Below are 21,614 nucleotides of genomic sequence, written 5' to 3'. Positions count from 1 at the left end.
AATGAGATAAAAAAAAAAAAGTCACGATAAATGTTCATAATCCATTTACTCATTGATATGATCCAAGTCATCAAATAACTTTGGAAAGATTTATACTTCTGCTTGGATAGCTTTAAAAAATCCAGTCTTTAAAGTAGGTTTTATAGCAATTCTAATGACAAAACTTATACGAGATTATTCTGACAAAATTCTTCCATGCTTTTATAACTACTATTATTTATTTATTATGACACAAAGGGGATATTCGCAGGTATAGTTTTATGTGGAAATCCCTGTAAATTAGTATGCGAGTATATATTTATTTTGTTGTCTAGTATTTTAAAGTTCTTTATTTCAGTAGCCCATCAAAGACATTTGAAGTTTTTTTGTTTTATATACCTTCAAAAATTATTTTCCTTAAAATGTCTCGAAGAAAACGGGAAGCGAAGTAGATGGCGTTGCCATTTTTCCAAGGATGCTAAAGAAGCGTAAAGCGTTTCAAGATACTAGGATACTCCTTGTATTTTCAGTCCTTGTCTTCTGTACGGTAGAAATTCAGCCGTGCCTAAAAGAATGGGGACATTGATCAGGAGCATTAAAAGTAACTGAACGATACTTTACTTTTAGTTGAAGAATTTGGAGTTAATTTTGGATTGGATGTGAAATTGCTGGTGAGTCAGCTTATTGTAGTAGATGATTTTTTAGGGGGTATTATTGGTTGCGACTTACTGTGTATAGGTATTGATGCTATTAATTTTTCAATGGTGCCTTATTGCAAGCTTTCCCATGCAGAATTAGCGGTAGCCGGTGTCTTTTAATATTAATACTATAATGTGTTGGTATGTTTTTCCTAGATATGGCAGGTTTATTGGTTTTTGAAAAATACAATAATCAATGGTCTTAAACCAGTTAATTTTGGCGTTATACATATCTAACGTCCGTCAGCCCTTGTAATTGTTAAACTAATAAAATGTCTATAGCACATTTGAAAGTGGAAATTCGTGATTCGACAAGACTGTTGCTACAGAAAAAAGGAGTAATTTTAGGCTGTGAACAGTCAGGCAGTTTTCATAGATGTATCTTGGATAGTGGCTGTGAAAGTTTGCATAAAACAGTAATGAGCAATCAGTAATTAAAGCTGAAGGTTGAAATTACTGAGCATAAAGGTTAATGGGAATTTGAACCACGCCTGTTTCTAGTAACGTGGATCACAAAGGTAGGATTTTAAATCTGAAGCAAATTGCCCTCCCTTCTAGGTAAGTGAGTTTTATGTAGTTTAAAAAATTAAGGTTGAATCTATTGAATGCCATTTTTTCAGTTTAGTGACTAGTTTAACCGGAAGCTTATATTATACATGCGTAACGGTTGAAATAGGCTATGAAAAGTCCTAATACCATTCTATGGGGAGACTGGTGTAAATGTTTAGATGGTGCTTTATGTATAATCGAGTATAATTATGCTTGACATTTTCGGTATACGCTTTTTACAAAATGCTGACTTTTTGTAAAGGTGTCAAAATGGCAGAATTGTAAAGATGTATTAATGTTGATAGATTGTATTTTGAAATCGAGTGGGTCCTGATAGCCATAAATGTTTCCACTTGCATTAAAATTAACTTTACTGCCTGCCCAAAGTGCATTAACTATAAATTTAATTCAGTTCGGTCCAGCCGATTTCTGTGGGAATCAGTATGTTGTGTAATAATGCTATTGGATATAAATTTTCAACTTTCTAAACTAAACACACCAGCTTTTCAAATGGAGCCTCAAAGTTACGCTGTTACACAAGCTGGTAATGTAACTCAAAATTGGTGTAAAAATCGTTTTTATAACTTGTGCAGACTTGATAAATATATCTAGACCAGTCTTTTGTCAGTAAGCATACAGAGTAGTATTAATTTTACTACGTAAACTCAAAGGATAAAGCGAGATTAAACAAAGTTTAAATAATTGCTTCATATCTTGTCACATCTGATTGTGACTAGTCTGAAGCGCAGCGCGCTGAGTTATCATTTGATGAATTCGGTGTTAACATATTTGATGTTTTTAATAAGTGTAGTGTACGCTTGTAGAATTCATTGTCTTGAAATGTTAGGAATTGCTTTGTGCCTGAGGTATAAGGTAACTTTTGGACTGACTGTTCGATTTAAGTATAGTTTTCATGTATTTATTAGTTAATTTATACAAATCTGAAGTATTTTAAAAAAACTTAACTATGAATTTGGTTTATTAAGACTGTGTGCTCATAAATACTATCTTTTTAAAAATTACTTTCCATAGCTGAGGTATTTACAGCAACGTAAATCTAATTTCGCACTTTCAGTCGATTGAGGCTTGGTTTTTCATTCGTGTTTACTGGTAACTGATCTTCGTCCAGAAACTAAATCTTGCACGACGAATGATTTATCAGGTTATTAACTAACATGGGTTTTTTACTGGTTAGCTGTAAAATCCTCCATTATCGTTTTGACTTTTTTCATTAAAAAAGTTCCACCAGAACGTTCCACCAGGATGCTTATGTTTGTAGTTGGACATGTTCGTTAAAAAATGAGTTCCACCAGTACGCTCCACCAGGATACTGATATTAGAAGTTGGTCATGTTCAATAAATAGGTGTTCCACCAAGATACTGATACCAGTTGCCGGACATACTTTATGTTCTAGTGTTATGACCAAATCATGGGTTCCTAAGACTGTCAAATCGGTAAACATTCCTCAACTATTTAAATGAGGCCATGGTTCTAAAGGTAAACACTATAGCCCTTCATGGTGAGTGTGATTTGGCTTGGAAATTGCCTTGAATAGAAGATTCTTGTCTACTAAACTTCTTGTCTACTAAACTTCAGGCCAAACCGATATGACAAATGTTCAGTTTCATGTAAGCACAATACTTTGTATTTTCACATGTAGTGGCTGTTTTATATTTAGTTAAGTGAAAATATTTTCTGGGGATGTGGGCGAATGACTAGCCATTTAATACAAACATAACTTACTCTCAAGAATTAATGGTTGAGGCGAAGTTGTTACTCCATTTAATTTTTCGAATTCCAGTAAAGTTGAAAGTCTTTTAAAAACATTATTTACTTGGTTAGTTTTAGGATAATTTATCATCAGGCATTACTTATCGGAAAGTAACTCGGAATGTTAGGTGATCGAAAATTATAAAGTTCAAACAGTTTTTGCAGTGTTACTTTGCTATGCCTTTCTGAGTTGAATGTTAATGAACTGTACTATGACTTAATAAGGGTACATAGCGTCACTCATGACTGAAAATTAACTGGTTATTTTGCTCAGTCATAACGTACTATATAGACCATTTTTGAGGAACAAATTTTCCATTTCATGACTCTCGACCATGTCAGTGAACAAATGTGGTTAGTTGCTGGCGTAAGCTTGTCATACTGATAAAACGTGAGACTATGCTGAAATTATCATAAATGCAGAAATTGGTATAAAGGGCGAAGTCTAAATCTGTAAGTTAAAATTGACTACATGTCAAGTCTTATGCTTCTGAGGCCATAACGGTCTCTTGACTAAGGTGGTATAAAAAGTATGTTAATCCTTGTATAAGGATAACCGGGAAGTTGGCTCCTTGTAACCACATTATTTAAATTTTTAAAGACAATCGTAAAGATTTGTGAATCTAAGGTACTGTAAAATATTTTGGGGGGTTTTCATCAAATTGGCATAAGTGCTTATCAAATGTCAGACTTTCTAGTGACAGAAGTAACTGGGTCTAAAAATTTAACCATGGTAGCATTCTTGGAAAGCGTAGGAGTAAATCTACCCACCAATCGTTAACGAGGGTATGACATTTATTGCTCAATTTGTATAATTTAAAAATTCTTGAGGGTACATGTAATGGAAACCATTGCACATCCGACTAAGATTTTCACCTAAGCCTGAAAAAGTGCAGATGGTTCTATAGGAAAGTTAGTGTGTCCTATTTAGGAGAAAGTTTAATACCTTAGTAATTATAGGATGGAAGATCGTTGTTATTGTTTGGATATTAGAAATTTGAAGAACGCAATGGCAGTGTTTGTAAAGAAGAGCACAGACGTAACCTGCTACTCTATTTGCATTATGTAATATGCACTGAAATTCCTGATTTTCTAATTAGAATTTAGAGTTAGTGCTTACATATCTAGCTTAACTTGACGTAATCCAAACTGATATATTTTGTTATTGCTGAATGAAAGGCATCCAGTAAGTGTAATAAATGCCTGAAAACAATAAGGAATAGTAAGCAGGGTTTCATGTCATTCTTATTCCCTCATAACAGAATCCTACTCTAGAAGATTAGTAACCTAAGTGTACATTTCTTTTTAAAGACTAATCAGAAAATTAGGCTTAAATAACCTCAAGTAGCGATGTTTTAGGAGCCCCCATATCATAAAACCTTATGTATTTAGCAGATGCATTACATTTAGAAGTCGATGAAAAATGAAAGGCCTTAGTTTATTTACGATATCACGAATTGCATCAAATTCTTTACCGATATCTTTTAATTAAGCTAACTGAACCAGTTGTCAAACAATTTAACACTTAATCCAGTCTAATTAGTATTGATTCTACTTATATACCAAGCCTCAATTACTCTTTTGTAGAATTGTATGCAGTATATGAGCAGTAACTTTTGTGCATAGCATTGCATAAATTGCAAAGGTATCTCTTAAGAGCTTGAAGCCTTCATTATGAAATGCTGGAACAGTAGTACAGCAAGGCTTGATATAAATCTTTTAATTACAAGAGCTTCTATTGACGATTAGATTTAAGCGCTAAGACATCTTGATTGATAGTTATCGGGAGATGTGCAGAACTTTATTTTACAAGTGGCAGTAACTTGCAAGGAGAGTTGCATAGTATTGACGGGTAATGAGGTAATTAATACCTGGCTTCATAATTTTCATCAAGTATGTGGTATCTGTATAGTAATTACTTGCATATCTTCAGTCTTGTAAGTTTCGCCATTTTATCACTGGTAACTACAATTCGCGACTAAAGGCTCAGCCAATGTTCCTCTGAAGACACTAAGTAACGTAATCAGTTTCTAGACGTACTATTTACCCGTAAGGAATAATAATATTCAAAAAGCAAATAAATGCTGGACAGCAAGAGTGTAAAACTTACTAAACCTGCTCTGTATGATGGTATATAGGATTTATAGCAATATTGCTCCCTGTAGTTTGCATTAGCAGTTTCCCGCTTGAATGCAGTTTAGTGACAGCACTCGTATGCAGTAGTTAAGACAGGTTGCCCTCTTTTACAATTTTCTAAGTGTAAAATTAGAGGCCTCTCGCTATTCCAATGTCCGAACAAACCTGTCAAGAGGTAATGTGTGCAATTAGAGCCAGATTTTCTGTTAAAATAAAGTATTTCGGATTTACTGCCGATGATTTAGTAAAGGTGCTTTAGTACGGTAACAGGGAGAAAAACTTTTCAGTGAAATCAAGACTTAACTTTGGGTATAATAGATACTGTGGGTATAATAGATACTGTATTCATTTGTTAACGGTAGTCGTAGATGTCAAGTTTTCGTTTTTAGAAATCACTCAGGATCTTTATATTACTGATGCTTGCTAAATACCGTCTTTAAATTCGCATTTTGAAAAGCTAGCAATAGTCAAGGGCAATTAAGTTTGGCTGATGTACAGAGGTTTATGAACCTTTTAAGAAAATTCCAAAAGAACTGGGTCAGACTTAAATATACTGATTCAGTGATTTCTATAATTGGCGACTCTCTTATTTCTGGTATATTTAATGAATAAGAATGACCAAATTTTGAAAATAGAGTATTTTAGCACTCTATTCTTCAGTACCTGATTAGAATGTCGGTTGGTACATATAAAAAAAAAATTCTTTGGTTCAATATCTCACCTTTATTAGCTTGGCATAAAGAATTTAATTTGATGAGGTTCAGAACTTGAAAAGGTAATACAGTTAAGCGAAACTAGCAAGAAATGAGAACTTCCTAATCGTATCCATTCAGTGTTAACTGATCCTCATTTCTACGAATATTTAGTGCAATTAGCCATTTGCTTCCTCTTTCCGTATGAAGATAGCCTTAGTGTGACCTTATTAGACCAAAATGGGAACCCAAACTTTGAATCCAAACCAAAAGTAAGTGTCTGAATTCAAATAAAAATAATTCAGACTTGTAAATCATATCAAAGTAATCCAAACTTGGAATTCCAGTCCAAAAATCTAAAATCTGAATTCAGATCAAAGTAATCTGTACTTTGAATTAAAATCAAAGTAACCTACATTATTGAATCTAAATTTTAGCTCATTTAGACAGAATTAAGGAGGAATAAAGGTTAAGGAATCCTAAAGGACTGAAATAGACCACGGGTAGAATTAGACATCTAAAGGGAAGTAGGCAATATACCCATAAGAATAATGAGCCTGGGTTTAGAATCAAGTTGCTACTCATTCAGGACTGACTACCGGAAGAGGAAGTTTTTCAAAAGGAAAAAGTTAATGGGCCTCAACTTAGTGGGAATATTTGTACTTACCGCCACCTGTGATATGATAATTCTTTGCTGTGCTACTATCTTAGATGTGATGCGTTTTTAAATAAATATCTTAAACTGAAAGTTAAGTGTAAAGTAAAAGTTTAGTTTAGGAACTATATGGAATTGCTGTTAGATGCATGATGTCTAGAAAATGTTCAAGTGCATGGGGATCTTTGTTAGGTTTTAAGTTGAGGTTCTACTGCAGCTTAGAATGGAACAGTCCACATGGTTTATTTTCTTATTTCCCAGAGGCTGAGTATTGAGTTTGTTACCAAAATGGTGTTTTGAGAATAGAATTTGTTCTGCAGTGCCGTATGATGGATAGGACCCTCAACAATTCTATAACCCTGTATAAACTCTAGTTTACTTACTAAAAGGGACTGTACCTAATTCAAAAATATTTTTTGACTCGAGTGTTGGCCATGAATGGTAATGTTCGTACAAACTTCAGTGAGATTGTGAACTTCTGGTGATTAAAAGCTTCTTGAACAAAACAATAGAGGTCCTGATGGCAGAAATTGCCTGATCAACTCAGGGAAGCTTTCTATTCTTGCACTGTGCTAGTGAATTCCGATGGAAAATTTATATTGCATGACCATACATAGCTAAGTCATAGATGAAATGTATCTGGAAATATAATGAGGCATCTTTACTTAGACGACTTTGTGTAATTTAAATCTTAAGCTGAAACCTTAGCAGCAGTGTGAATTAAAATCTATGGTTATACTTAACAGTTTTTAATCTATCATTGCATTGACTTTTTGCATTTATACCTTAATATTGACTAAACTAAAACGATGGTATGCACAAAATTTATCTAATCTACATTTTGAAATCATGACTAATACATTAATACTTTTGTATCCAAATTTTCCTTTGGATCAATTCTAAAAGATTGCACTTTTTGTTTGAAATGGCAAAGGCATTGAATAATTATTGGTGTAGATTCCAGCGGTTGAATTTCTGATTGTAATGTAATTCTTGAATTTTTTTCAGCTTGACCTCAATGCGAACTGGTGAACATAGTCTGGTCTTCAAAGACTTCTTGAACTCTAACTAGTGTGAAAATGGCATTCATTCCATACCTACACTTCAGTATCTAGATTCGAATTAGAAATTTTTGATTATTGCATGAAAAGAAGAATGAAGATATAATAGATTTGACGTCGTATCCTATGTGTATGAACGCGCCAGATAAGATACAAGAAAGTGGAGAATTCAGCAGGGTTAGGGAAAAAGGTACCCTAGGCAGATCAACTAGCATTGCTGAGATGCCCGGGAGGGCATTTTAGGTAACAAAAGCATGGATGACAGCATTTCAATAGATACGAAAGGTAATTTGATATTCTAATACCACACACTATATCCTGGACAGCTTTTTATCTCCATGGATAGTGCACCTTCAGATGTACCAGCCAAACTAGGTCTCATAGATTCTAAGGGACACACGTTTTATACAAAGATTCACGAGCAAAAGTAGTGTCAATGCTTTTGATGGATAAGAAAGAATTTGCTTTAACTTATGCTTCTCACTTTTTTTCCAAGTGAGGAAACTGAAATGAAGTCATGAAGATGATAAAGGACACCTATCCTACAGAATCAAGAAAAGGACAAGTCCCTGCAGGAGTATGATGCCAGGGGCGGCGGGATCATCTACCATCAAGGACATGGTCAAGAATCCCTTTCCCCATACTACCCTGTAGTTGAAGGATTTACATACTTTGTGAGTTGTAGCCGCATGGTAGGATCGTACCACTGCTGTCATGGTTGTGATGTTGGACCCTCGTATTTCTGATGAAAGCAGAAGCTAGTAGAGAATCAACTTTTGTGAAACTTTTATTCAGTATCCGTGAATTTCTCTGGTTAGAGAAAGAATATAATTTTCTTTAGAATGGCATTCTAGCTCAGATGCAGGTGGCCACAACCTACGCGTCTTGAATTTCATGATGGCCCTGTTGTCCGAATGAGTGTGACAGTGGTGTCCATGAGTGTAAGCAACTTGTTTTGAGGTGCAGTCATTGCCAGAACTGGCCTAGATTCTAAAAGGAAATTTGTAGTTTCAAGAGGCCAGATAAGGACTACAGTTCAGCATATAAGACACGATAACATCACAAAGTGAGGTTATTATCCTATGGAGTTTTGATACCAATGACAGTAACGTATACTGACAGGATATAGGTTACCAGACGGAAGAGCCTATTAAGTAACATAGGATCTCAACTCAAGATGAGATATAAAGCTTTTTGAGAGCGTTGAGCCATGGGAATGGAAAATTGTTGTGGACAGCCTCTGGACCCGAAATCCTTCCTTGATATTCCATGGACCCTTGTAGTACAGATGATGAACATTAGGCGGCATATCAGCCTTCAATAACTTTGCTTGGATATTTCAGGCATAGCACCATTTTTTGTTGGTTACTAATTGCAAAGGAATCTTTAAAAAAGCTTCAGTAATACTAAACACTTTCAAGTTATTTGCAGAGGTAAGACTATAATGATGAATTACCAATATAGCTAACGATAATTTTTTTTTTTATATAAAATTGATATGTATGAGAAATGAATTTCATTTTTCAGTCTGGGTAACTTCACAGCAAATATATTTAACTACATCTCTCTTTCGGTGTCCTAACAAATTTGTATGAATTAACTGTAAAATCACATGTGAAATATTTAACGTCTTTAATTATATAAGTTGCAGAATCGGAAAGAATTTAGAATTCAAGATTTTCTTTTCAGGCTCAAATGAGTTCCTGATGGGAGATCAGACAAGAGGTTCGACGATGAAACTGTGATTATTTTGCGATCACGAATGAAGGTACGGTATGGCGTAGTTCAGCTATAAACAGCAGTTGAATCTGATATCAGTTTTAAAAGGTAGATTCAGTGCATTTTGTGATCTGTGGTTTCTTAGTTTTTTAATATCAATTATGTTTACGTTATTACTGTTGGGGTTGTATTTTTGGTGGTTCTTTTATCTGCCTTCATTTGGTCTATTAATGACTATGCTGGTCATATTTAGTTTTTGTGAATATCAAAATCTTGTATCATACACGTGATTTTAAGATGTTTTAATTTTTCCTTGAAAGCCTCCTAAACGTTTCCATGTACAGTAACTACTAGGTAAATCAGTCTGAAAATATTTGAGGATTTTTTAAACTAAACAGTTTAATCTTCAAGTTTTAAGAAAGACACTTCAAAGCCTTAAAGAATTTTACATTCTCTTTGGTAACAGGCTTCAATGACGATCAGTTATTGACGAATTAGTTATGATTTCAATTTGATAAGAAATCAAACTGGGGGCTTCTTGATAGTGAATCAAATCCAGAGAAACTACAGTGGCGTTCATGAGTCCGAATAGAGGGTTTCTCCCGAAGTCCTTTAGACACGAAGGATTCAAGTGTGAACAGTGGTAAGACTACAAAGTTTTAATAAATTTAAAAGGTGATACTAAACGCTATACTGTAACAGAAAAAAAAATTAGAAAATTTAGAACATTTTTTCCTTATTTTGAATTGACTAGAAAGTAACAATCTACGCTAAAGCAGTACTGAATCTTAAATTTTTCTACTAATTAGTTCAAGTATATCTTGCTATTACTAAGTCTTAATGAGTGATCAACAAAACTAGTGCCAAGATGCACTGCAAAGCTATTGCTGAAAGTTTAACTAAATTCAAGATATTCTGCAAAGCCATTGCTGAAAGTTACACTAATTTCAAGATGCTCTGCAAAGCTATTGCTGAAAGTTTTCACTAAATTCAAGATGCACTGCAAAGCTATTGCTGAAATTTTCACTAAATTCAAGATGCACTGCAAAGCCATCGCTGAAAGTTTCACTAAATTCAAGATGCATTGCAAAGCTATTGCTGAAAGTGTCATTAAATTCAAGATGCACTGTCATGTTTAGCTCCTTGGAACTTCAAATGTCTTGTTCTTTTCAGGATTAAAGTGTTCTTCAAGGAAGACAGGTCAAGAAATCATGGATCATTTCGAACTTTCCCAGTGCTTACCACTTCAGCATCGGGACAACAACTTCAGTCTTATCATAAGTCACTCAATATCTAGCAACCCTAAAATTTTATTATTTGTACTGTATATAGCACTTGCCTAAGATTATGAAAAAAGTTTTGCCATGACCTCCAAGAGTACTAGAAAAGGTTAGAAAAACCTCTGCTTGAATTTTCATTTACTATAATATGCTGACTTGATAACTCAAGTAGCAAGTTATGTCAGTCAGTCACTACTACTGACGAGATTCCAAATATAATTTAACTTTTATATGACACTGAGCTTAATCTTTATTCAAGAGTGTTCAAACTGAACTAGTTCTCTAGTTCACCATAATCCATAATGAAGCTTGGAGGCTTCATACAGAGATTTGTAAAATGACCTTTGACGATCATTTTGAAGTTTTCAATTTCCCTCCCTTTTTATAAAGTCAATAACACCTTTAGTACTTGCACAATTCAAACCCAAAGATGGAAATTGTATATAGTGAACTTCACTATTTAAATCATCAGCTCACTGAGCTATTTGGACAGTGTGGTGTTGAAGACAGTGAATATAAAAACTCTAGTCACTCCTTAAATTTTAACAAAATTCCAATTTATGATGAAGATTTCTTATATTATTGAGAAGAATGCATTATATGTTTTATGTATTCAGAAGGTTTGCTTTTTGTATTTAAAAGTTAAATTTTAAGGTTATGTACTTGTGCTATTAAGAGGTTAGTATTATATACCCTAGGAGCTTAATTTTATTTGTATGGCAAAGTTGGAAGTTAGAACTTTGATATAACCGCTTGTTATCATTGTTTGAGCTTTTAGGTTTTGTCTTAATTGTAGAGCTGATATGCAATTATTGATAGGGAATAAAAAGGAGTGACTAGAGGATTATTAGGCTATAGATTTGTTTCACCACCCCATTAGTCGTTTGTAGGTCTAATTTCCGTTTCCTGTATTTTCCCCAGTTCAAATTTGTCTGTCAGACAGGTAATGGTAGTCTCGCTATGCATGCGCCATCTGAATCTTCATTAAGGCCTCAAAGACCTGCCACACAAATTATGAACCTGTAGTACTGTTATCAGCTCATTGCTGTTTCCTAGGTGTTTTCTTCACAACAGGTTCGATTATTCATTTTCCATTATTTCATCGGATCCTTAGAACCTTTTCAGCTTTCGTGCTAATGAAGTGTTTAAAAGTACTGATCAGTCGCAGGTATAATCATTTTGATTGCCAGCTTATAAGGTGCCAAGTATCTGAGTATACTTAACTTTTTTTATCTTAAATATTTATCTCTCTCGCTGTGTTGATTTCATACCAGTCTGTTTCAATGTTACGTGCATAATTTCACATTTTCATGTTTTTGTGTGGTTGAGGGTTTTGTTTCCAAAGCTTAGCATTTTAGCTAAAAAACTAATTCGTAATTGATCAAAGATTAGAAGTTAGTTCTCGTTTATGCCTTTTCACCACACCTCACTGTGAATGTTCGGGTATGCTAGTACAAGTAATGTTTTGTGAAAGTTCTTCGTGTCCGTCTGATGTGTCTTTCATTATACCACATGGTAGTTGTCAAGGCCTAGTGGTGCAGCCCCTCATGCATTGTCACCTTTCAGCAGAGGAAAAGAAGTCACTTCCTATTAGTTAAACAGATTTTAGTTTTATACTGTGATAGATGGCAGAGCAGAATATGCTAGATTTCGAGCCTACAATGACTTGAGTGTGAACTATTTAGGTTCCCTTTTTAAAACATGATGGTTTTACCATCGATTTTAGATGCAAGGAGGTAGCAGTGACAACATCTTGATTGGTTTTCTTTTATCTTATAGATGTTTATCATAAATGTTTGGACTTGCTCTCTTTGTGACTGATAATTGCAGCTGGTCATGCTTGACCATCTGGGGACGAAAGTGTGAACTCGTCCATACTTTTCTATCTTGGCACTGTCAAAAGCAGTAGACTACAATGGCTATAAGAGACTTAACTCATAAGGATAGACAAAAGGCACTTTTTCCATTAGATTTAAGCACATTGGTATGCATATCGTGGGTTTTATCTTGCCATGACCGCACTTCCTTGTTAAGCAGAGCCTTGGTTCCTGATTCATTTTGATCCGCAAGTGTTCACCTGGGTTCCATAGGCATACACAAATACTCTTTCAAGACTTAGTATTTCAGCCTTGAGCCTAAAATTTTATTCAGGTATTGATATAGTGTTTCGATGAGTGTTATAACACGCAAGATTTCCTCACAGTTATAAGTCTCTCTCTCTCTCTCTCTCTCTCTCTCTCTCTCTCTCTCTCTCTCTCTCTCTCTCTCTCTCTCTCTCTCTCTCTCTCTCTCTAGTATATACGAAAAGTGAATTAGTTTGTTGAGGTTCTAGAAGGCATATGCACATGAAACTACCATAATTTTCTAGACAAAGTTATAAAAATGGAAACATTCGGGTTATGTATACAAGGCATGCATAAGGTTAATGAGCTTTTATGAAGAATGTTGTAAAAACTTAGTATTTAATATGGTGTGAAAACTATGATGTAAGTAGCCAGTTCACTTTTAGGTTATAGGTTCCATTTTCAAGCTATCCTTATCTCTTACCTGTTGAGATTCTAATCTGTCTACTGGGGTTGTCTTAATTCAGAAATATAGCCTTTGCTCCTGCCCACGTCTCTTTAAGTTCTAAATGATTATTGCTATTATTACCATTATTAACTCATAGATCCCAGCGCTTGGCCTTATGCCTGAATTATATATTCCATTGCCATTATTAACATCGTTATATTTTTCCCCATATTTTTAAAATCTATTCAACATATATCCGTATTTACCGTAAACTTTTCATTACAATCACACTGAATTTAAGGTTAGTATACTCTAAAACTAGAATAATTATTAATACAATTAGTATAAGAGATTGTATTAGTCGTTCAGATAAACGTAAACTCTATAGTGATAATCCTTAGATTCATATTTATATAAGCATCACAACAATGTAATAGCCACTTTCCTTAACTGCAGTTTAATCGTAGTTTCCATGCACTTAAAAAAATTATATATTGAATGGATTTCTCCCGAACTTCTAAATGAAAGAATGATTTTGAGATATTTACTTTGGCTTCCTTCGTTAATAGACGCTGAAACTTTAAATGATTAGAAAGATGTTCTGTGGCATTAAGCTATCTAAAGTCAAACGTTAAAAACAGTATAGTAGAAATTGTCTTATAAAAACTGTATGTCAGACTGCCATGAGGGTCCACATGCTCGTTTTTATCATCGTGTGTTCCTTTTATGTCAAATAATTTAACAAGTCTGTGCGCTCTTATCTTCCATCTCGTTTCCTGTTTTGTCAGCGCCATCTGTCCTTTCTGTTTTTTGAGAGGGGTGGGGGTGGGAGGGGAGGGGAGGGCATAGTCTTCTAATACTCAAAGCCATCGATTATGAAATTTCTTTTAATTTTAACTTGGCTATGATCTCATTTTTTCACACCAGGTTTGTGTATATTCGTAACAATGTACAAATTACGTTTGAAACGAGTATTTACTGAAATACTTGGCAGCAAGGATTTTATCTGGAACATTAGTGGTGCTCAGAAATACTAACAATAACTTTGCTATGCATATTTTAAAGTATCTTTGGAAAAAGGCAAGTGGATTACGTAGTAACTTGAACAGTAGGTGTTATTGCTTTGTTGCGAAACTATCCCTCTTAAAGAAACTGGTACTGCAAATGACATCAGATGCTTATAAGTTATTATAGGTTTGTTATTTTTATATAAAAGTTCTAAACAGTCTTAAGATTTTCTTGAGAAAAGCAGCTCAGATTTTGTTAGTTTTAAATATTTGCGTACATCAGAAATAATTTTTCTTTGTAATATTTACATAAGTTTTAAAAGTCTAGGAGTTTCTTGAAAAAAGAGCCGTAAGCTTTCAGCATTAGTATTCGACAGATATAGATTTTCAGTTGTCTTTAAAACTGTAATTCTTCTATTTTGATTATTAGTCTTTGCAGGTTAACGTAATTGACCATAAGTGTTTTCCATCTACATTCAAAATGATTTGTATCTTTTACAAATAAAACGGTAGTCGCTACTGTGTCAAAATGCCTTCATCTTTTATGATTATAAAGTTTTTCTTACCGATTTTAATAGTTTAGTCCATTACACAGCTTGAAGGTCGTCTTTAACATTATCAATATCAATTTACTCAGGAGGATGTTCCAAACTATATTATTTCAAGCTCATCTTTTTCATAAACACCGAAACATTCATCCGCGTATTCCATTCAACAATTTACCTTTAATGATAATGAATGAGCTCGCTTTATATCAGTTAGCCCTACAATAAAAATTAATTTCTGAACTATTGAAAGTTACTGCAGGCCGTAAATCTTTGTGCGCTGTATCAGTTAACCGACGTTAAGCCTTATTGTTTTTATTTTCGGTGTAGGAGTATGACGGTACCAGTTAAAAAATGAGTTTTATACGTTTTCTGTTTCCACTGGTTTTCCAACAATTTCCAATTTACAGTATACTAGTTTATTCATGATATTCTCTTAAATCATTGTTCTTCACATTCACGTAATATTTAAGCTTCATAGTTTTTCAGTAAGTTTCAGTACCTTGAAATATGTAGACATACTACCTCTTGTTACTTTATCCACAGATAATTCACTGCTGCTGACGTTTTGCTTTAGTTAAATACCTTTGCGTTGCCATAATGAAAATTTGCAAATGTTCCAGGTAGTTGGTAAAAGACTAGATTCAAAATGTTTCCATATAATCGTTTTTGTATTGTAACTGTTAATAACTGTAACATTTTGTAATTTATTGTAATGTTTTTTTACAATTTAATTTGCTTATTGTATTTTCTATGTAAACAAGAGAACTTCTGTAATTGCGTTAGGTTTGACATTCGGCTCTCATTGTGCCCTTTTGAGAAACTGATCAGTTTTATAATACTCAATTACGTAGTTAAATCACTAGCTGGAATTCTTCGTACACTTATGGTTGCCCTTAACTTTTGAAAATTGATGCATAGCTTAAACTGTTTCATGATATAAGGGTTAAGAATATTCTTCTCCAGCATCATCAATAACCAGGTAAAGCTGATTAAAAATTTATTAATGATGAGTATTTAAATGTTCTTGAATGTTATCAAGAATTGTCGTTAGTTTATCAATACGTTAGTGTTCATGAAAAATCGGCTATGGTTTTTAGAATACTTCCCTCTACCAAACGTATACATTTATCTCTTGGTCTTCGTAAGGTGTTCATGTTTAGCTCAGCCAAAAGTTGAATATCGAGTAAAATCGACTTCAGGCAATGAAGTCAAATCTCTTGAATCACGCAATATATTCGAGATTAAAGTCTTCAGTTCGTTAAGCGAAATTCGGTTATTGGTAGAGGTGTTCGAAGCTACGCGTTGTGTGCTGACTCCAGCCGCCGACATACAGATTCGTTATAACTTAGTTCCGCGAAGCACCATAAAACTGTTCAGTGCCACCAGTATCCATAGTTAACTAAATTACTCGGATATTCGTCCATTAATTTTATAATTAACTTCCAACTAATTAACTATTTGAACGTAATTTTATGATTCTTTAACTTCCGTTACCTTTGTGTACTTAGTACACGCCTTACAGTTTCTCATTGTTTTATCGTGATGTTTACGTTGACCTCAAAAAGCAAAACAAAATTGTCATCTGCCGGTTTGTATTGTGACTGAAGTTCGTGTCGACTGTTATATGAAAGTAACATTTAGTTTAATACATACAAAATGTATTTTCTACGATACTTCGTTTTAATAAGGAAGAACCTAACCACAACGGAGTTTCCCAAGAAGGCTGAGTGAGAGGCAGAAGTCAAATCTCTCTATACAGTTTTGGTTATTGTAATCTGTAGTCATTGTCTATCAGTATTCACTGCAGATTTATGAAAAATGAATTCACTCTTTGTGTTACGCAAGCTTTGATGTTTATACAGAAGTTCTCTTACACATGTTAATGTAAAAAAAAAACGGAAATGGAAAGATTTAAATAAAAACTCCATGGAGTCAACGCTACAGCGTCTCCAGGAGGCGGGCGAGTGCTCTCGGCATAAGGCCACCAAGCACAAGGTGCCACCGTCCATTTCAGAAAATGGTCCACACTCGAAGTCATGAAGAGGAAGCTCAAGTTAGATACCAAATTGTTCAGAGAATGAAAGGGCCCTTCTCGTCCCTGCGTTCCCCTCCTTAAATATTTGAGTCTTGATAGAACTGAAGCCTTAGCTCCCGTTTTCTATTTGTGGTAGTCAAGGAAGGCTTTGTTTTCTCAAGCCTAAACATACCTTAGTTACTCAGCAAACCAAATGGGTGTTACCATCAGTCGCAATATCTCGATCTTTTGTAGTTTTTTGACCAGGGTGTAGTTGCAAGTGTTGGTAAAAGTTTCTCATGACACGTGCTTAGTTTGTCCAGTGAATGTGCTGTGCTTTATAATAATGTATTCTTTATTAAGTACTTTTAATAAATAATTTCAATGAAATTTGTAAAGTATATTAACAGTTTCGTGGTAATTGATACAGCTGTTGAAAGTATACATATACTATTGCCAATTGCATTTAATAATAGAGTAATTCTTTCTTTACCCCAAATTCTTGCCATTAAAATTGGTTATCCTTTAAGTCATCCAGAACATCTTGCTTTATGGCACCTTTAGTTGCAATTTGTGGCTCGTGGGCCACCTGAAAAGGAGGTACAGCTCGTGGCGTAAATACCAATCTTTTGCCTCCAGATTTCTTTGCTTTCTTTGTACTTGACATAAAGAAGGATAAAACACCATAAGAGCCAACTTGGGGTATCTTTGTCAGAGGAATCCTTCAATTGCATTCTATAGTCTGTCATGAGTCGAATAAGAGAGATTGAAGTTGACATTTGCGAAAATTATTAATAGTATGAAAGAAAGTGCTTGTATCAGTTTTTGGTTAGATAAATTTCACTTAAAAGGGTTGAATATTTTTTTTTATTATAAATTGTATTGCATAAGTTTCTGAAGAGGATAGAAACAGTTGGTAGTATGATCCGTCAAATCTTTATGAAACTGAGTAGACAAAATACTTTGAGATGATAAACAAACTTTATTCTATAATTTCAGATGTTTATAATTTTAAGTATAAAGTTTTTTTTTTTTTGAGAAGAGAAAATGCCCTCTCGGTAGGGGACCAACATTTTACAGGTCAGGTTCTCGTTACATTGCTTTCAGTTCTTTGCAGTCATAAGGGCATATAGCATCGTTTATTTTCGTTCAATTTGGTGCTTTTCATAATCTCAGACTTACCAAATTTTACTGATAGGTAACATTCAATGCCTGGAAACTGTTTTTTTTATTGTCACGTTTAAACCTAATTCCAAATTTACTACGAAAAGATTGTTTACTTGGTATTCTTGACCTAGATTTCGTTGCTTGCTTCTCGTTCTGCTTTAACCTGTAAGTGTTTGTTTAGGTTTTCTCTTGCTTTTGTCTTTAATTTTTTGTTTGTTTGGCTCCTTTGTCCTGTTTTCCCCTTGTTTGCTTGGGAGAGGTGCCCGTTACTGTATCAACATTCCCTTCCACTATACTGTGTGCGGTTTGCTTCAGATTTTGCTTGAAACACGAAGTAAGAATGATTGTTGGCGTCCAAAATGAAATAAAACTCCTAATAGTGTTCTTTTTAGCACTCCATTTAACTACCTGTTAACAATATAAAAATGATTTTTAGGGTAGCTATAAACAGGAAATAAAATTTTACAGGTGCTTCATAGGTCTATATAAACTTACGGAAAATTTACTAAGGTCTCTCCTATGCCTAATTGAGCTTTCAGTTGTAGTTTCGTTAATAAAAGTATATTTTTCCTTATTTGAAGACTTTCATGGGTATATATAAACCTACGAGTTTATCTAGTAACAGTGTCGGATAATGTAAATTTTCTCTTTAGTATTCTAATTTATAGTTTATTTCCTAAAATATATGGTTGGTTTTTGAAGACAGTAAAAGGGTGTAAAATGAACTCTTAATGCTCTTGGTTAAACTTTGTACAGAGATATTTCTATCATTGCCAATTAAGCTTGTGGTCAGTATGCAATTGAATATTTTTTCGTAGCATGAGTAAACTGAAGAAAACGTTGTATTCAAACTCCCAAAAGACTGTATTAAACTTTGGGCTTGGGTCTGTTCGACTTTGGATTGTCTGATTCTCGACTTGGGAATGTCTAGAAGGCCTTGGCAAAGGTGTGTCTATTTTTTTATTTCAGTGTTAATTATCTTCACTGAACTGGTTGATTTATCAAAATATGTAAAGTAATGAAAGGTTTTAATTGTCTTTTATTGTTATGATAAGTAAGGACATTTTTAAGATTAAGACTGCTTTCTTTATCACTGGTTAGGTTCACTGTTTAATGAAAGGTATTCTGAATTTGTAGAGAAAATAAAAAAGGTTGTTCTTCTCTTCTTCTAGGTTCTGTTCTCTCTCTCTCTCTCTCTCTCTCTCTCTCTCTCTCTCTCTCTCTCTCTCTCTCTCTGAGACTGAGGTGTGTTTTGAATCTGAACTGAAAGGATTACGCCTTTTTTGGATTCATTTGATAGTTTAGTTGATTTTAAAGAATCAGATAAATCGAAGGACTATATCTTTATTAGCTTAATTCTGATAAACTTGGTTTCTTTGGATCTTAATGGGGATAAATTTTCCATCAGCATTTTTACCATGTTGCAAGTTGCTCTTCCTTTCATTAGTATAGCTTCTGTATGTTTTAGTTTATCTCATTTTGCGAATTGATGGCTATTGTGTTCACGTTAGAGGTGCATCTTGTCAGTTATTTAGAAGTGTTTCATTATTGTCAAATGCACTTTGTGGCCTTCAATAAAGGTTTATGGAAATAGTTTTGGTCTAAAGTGAAGAAATTAATTCTGTTACCTACCTAACTAAGACAAGCTTGAACGTTTGACCTCGTATATGTGTAAAGGTAATTTTTGAAGTCCCCAGTTTCCTTGTGTTTCGGTGGACAATGTGAACCTTAAAAGCGTGCTATAGCCCTTATGCTGTCCCTAGTGGAGAGGAAATAGTAAATTGTTTTTGTCTAAAAATATTCAATTTTATTTTTTTATAGAATTTGAGTCAAATGGTGTGTAGATCCAAAGAGTCATAAACCTGCAATTCTTTTATAGTGTTTTTAAACTAGAACGCTTTCCATTGTAGTAATGAAAACTTGACTTAGTGGAAATGATAATACTTAACAAAACATGAGGTTAAAGGAAGATCAGGTCGCCGCTTGTTAGGTTATGGGATACAGTTTTATGAAAAGATAGCTCAGCATTTAAACATATTAAATTGGTTAGGATATCGACCATCCTAAAAACTTCCTTTCAAGAACTTACTACCACGTTCTCATTTTCTTTCTGGTGAAGCTAATCATATGCAAAAGCAGCTATTTCTCTTAAAATTTAAAACTTAGAAAAATCCTTGCAGATTTCTGTAAATAAAATCTTTCCATACCTATTAATCCGAATCTGCGAAAAACACTAGATCTTCAGTCAAAATAAGACGGTAGATGTATTTTCGAAGCAAGATATGAAGTCAACTTTATAAAAGTAATATTGGGATCATGTAAGTGTTTTAAAGTTTTGAAATGTTTTTACTTGATATGTGAAATCTAGTCTTTAGTCTTTGGTCGTGTTTGCAAAGTTATTTTCAAGTAAAATCTTCGGTCACATTTGGAAAGTCATTTTTAAGTTTTTGAAAGTTAAATTTAAACACTCCAATAAGTAATTTAACCAGCTAGTCTCGGATTTTGTGTATTGGCGAAACCAGTCCCAAATTAAGTATTTATTAGTCAGGCTTAATTCTTTGTAATTGGATTGATGCCTATATTCTTTGAAAATGAAATAAAACGAACAGTTTAAGACCATTACTTTTCCATATTTGCACTATTATGAATACCTTTCATTTAGTAAATGATTAATAATTAGAATATAATAAAGATGAGATTGAATAGGTGAACACAAGCGATCGCGTACGTAGGGAAGTTTGTATCGGCAAATGGGTTTCCATTTCTTTGGTACAAACCTTGTATTCTAAGTAAGTTGTAATCGTAAGTCTAATTATTCGTTAGCCTAAAGTAACAGTGTTACTTAAAGTTTACACTGAGTCCCAGTGCTTGGCGTTAAACCTAAAATTTCACATTTCGTTTCATTCCAATAAGCTTTCATAACTGTGGACTGTGTATTTTATTCGGCCAGTTAAATATTCTCTCTCTCTCTCTCTCTCTCTCTCTCTCTCTCTCTCTCTCTCTCTCTCTCTCTCTCTCTCTCTCTCTCAAAATACGCGTACAACCTTGCAGAGTTGAGAAGTACATCGTACCATTTCAAGTCACACCTTGAAGTAGTTATCGAGATGTAAAATCTCGAAATAGTGTTCGGGTCTTTTTAAATGAAGATTCACTGTCCCATAGATTGCTATTAAACGTATTATCATGGTAGTAACTATAGTAATTACCAATTTTTAATAACTTGAGACAGTAAGCCTAGAACGAAGGCGGTTTAGAATGTCTAGTTCCTTATGGAAGAGGGACTGGAGTTATACTTTCGATACTCCACTTAAAGCTAACTTGGACATGCTTATTTACATTTATCACCAAACGTTTTTTTTCTGACTATAGAAAATGGAACTGGAACAACTGTTAAAAATACCGAATGTATGTCGTTATGCATTAGCCCTTGAAGCTATCAATCAGCTGTTTTGGTCTGAGGACATGTCAATAGTACTACAAATTATGACATAATTCTGTAGGTATCGTAATATAGAATGCAACTAGGAGAAATATGGTATATTTTATAGATTGGGTAGATTAGAATGCAATTTGGAGATATATAGTATATTCTATAGATTCTGTATGATATAATCCAACTGGGAGAAATTATATGTTCTATAGGTTTTGTAGGACAGAATGCAGCATGGAGCTGAGATACAGTATATTCTATAGATTTGTATCATAGAATGCAACTAGGAGAAATGATACAGTATATTGATTTTGTAGAATAGAATGCAACTTGGAGAATCTCTCTAGTAACGATATCTGAGAGGAGGCCAATGGTCCGTGTGCAGTAGAAGGCGACA

At 34.0% G+C, this 21,614-nt stretch overlaps 1 long non-coding RNA gene across 1 annotated transcript; it reads left to right on the top strand.

The window, feature by feature from the left end:
* The first annotated feature begins 527 nt into the window (after nucleotides 1–527).
* LOC136835208 (uncharacterized) lies at nucleotides 528–12,784 on the top strand. The gene is made up of 5 exons (XR_010852046.1): nucleotides 528–650; nucleotides 7,489–8,974; nucleotides 9,231–9,309; nucleotides 9,727–9,903; nucleotides 10,434–12,784. It is a non-coding gene; the product is annotated as an uncharacterized lncRNA (long non-coding RNA).
* Nucleotides 12,785–21,614: the final 8,830 nt, after the last annotated feature.

Source organism: Macrobrachium rosenbergii, chromosome 55 (assembly GCF_040412425.1).
Source record: "Macrobrachium rosenbergii isolate ZJJX-2024 chromosome 55, ASM4041242v1, whole genome shotgun sequence".
NCBI lineage: Eukaryota > Metazoa > Arthropoda > Malacostraca > Decapoda > Palaemonidae > Macrobrachium > Macrobrachium rosenbergii.
This window is presented reverse-complemented; position numbering and strand designations above follow the sequence as displayed.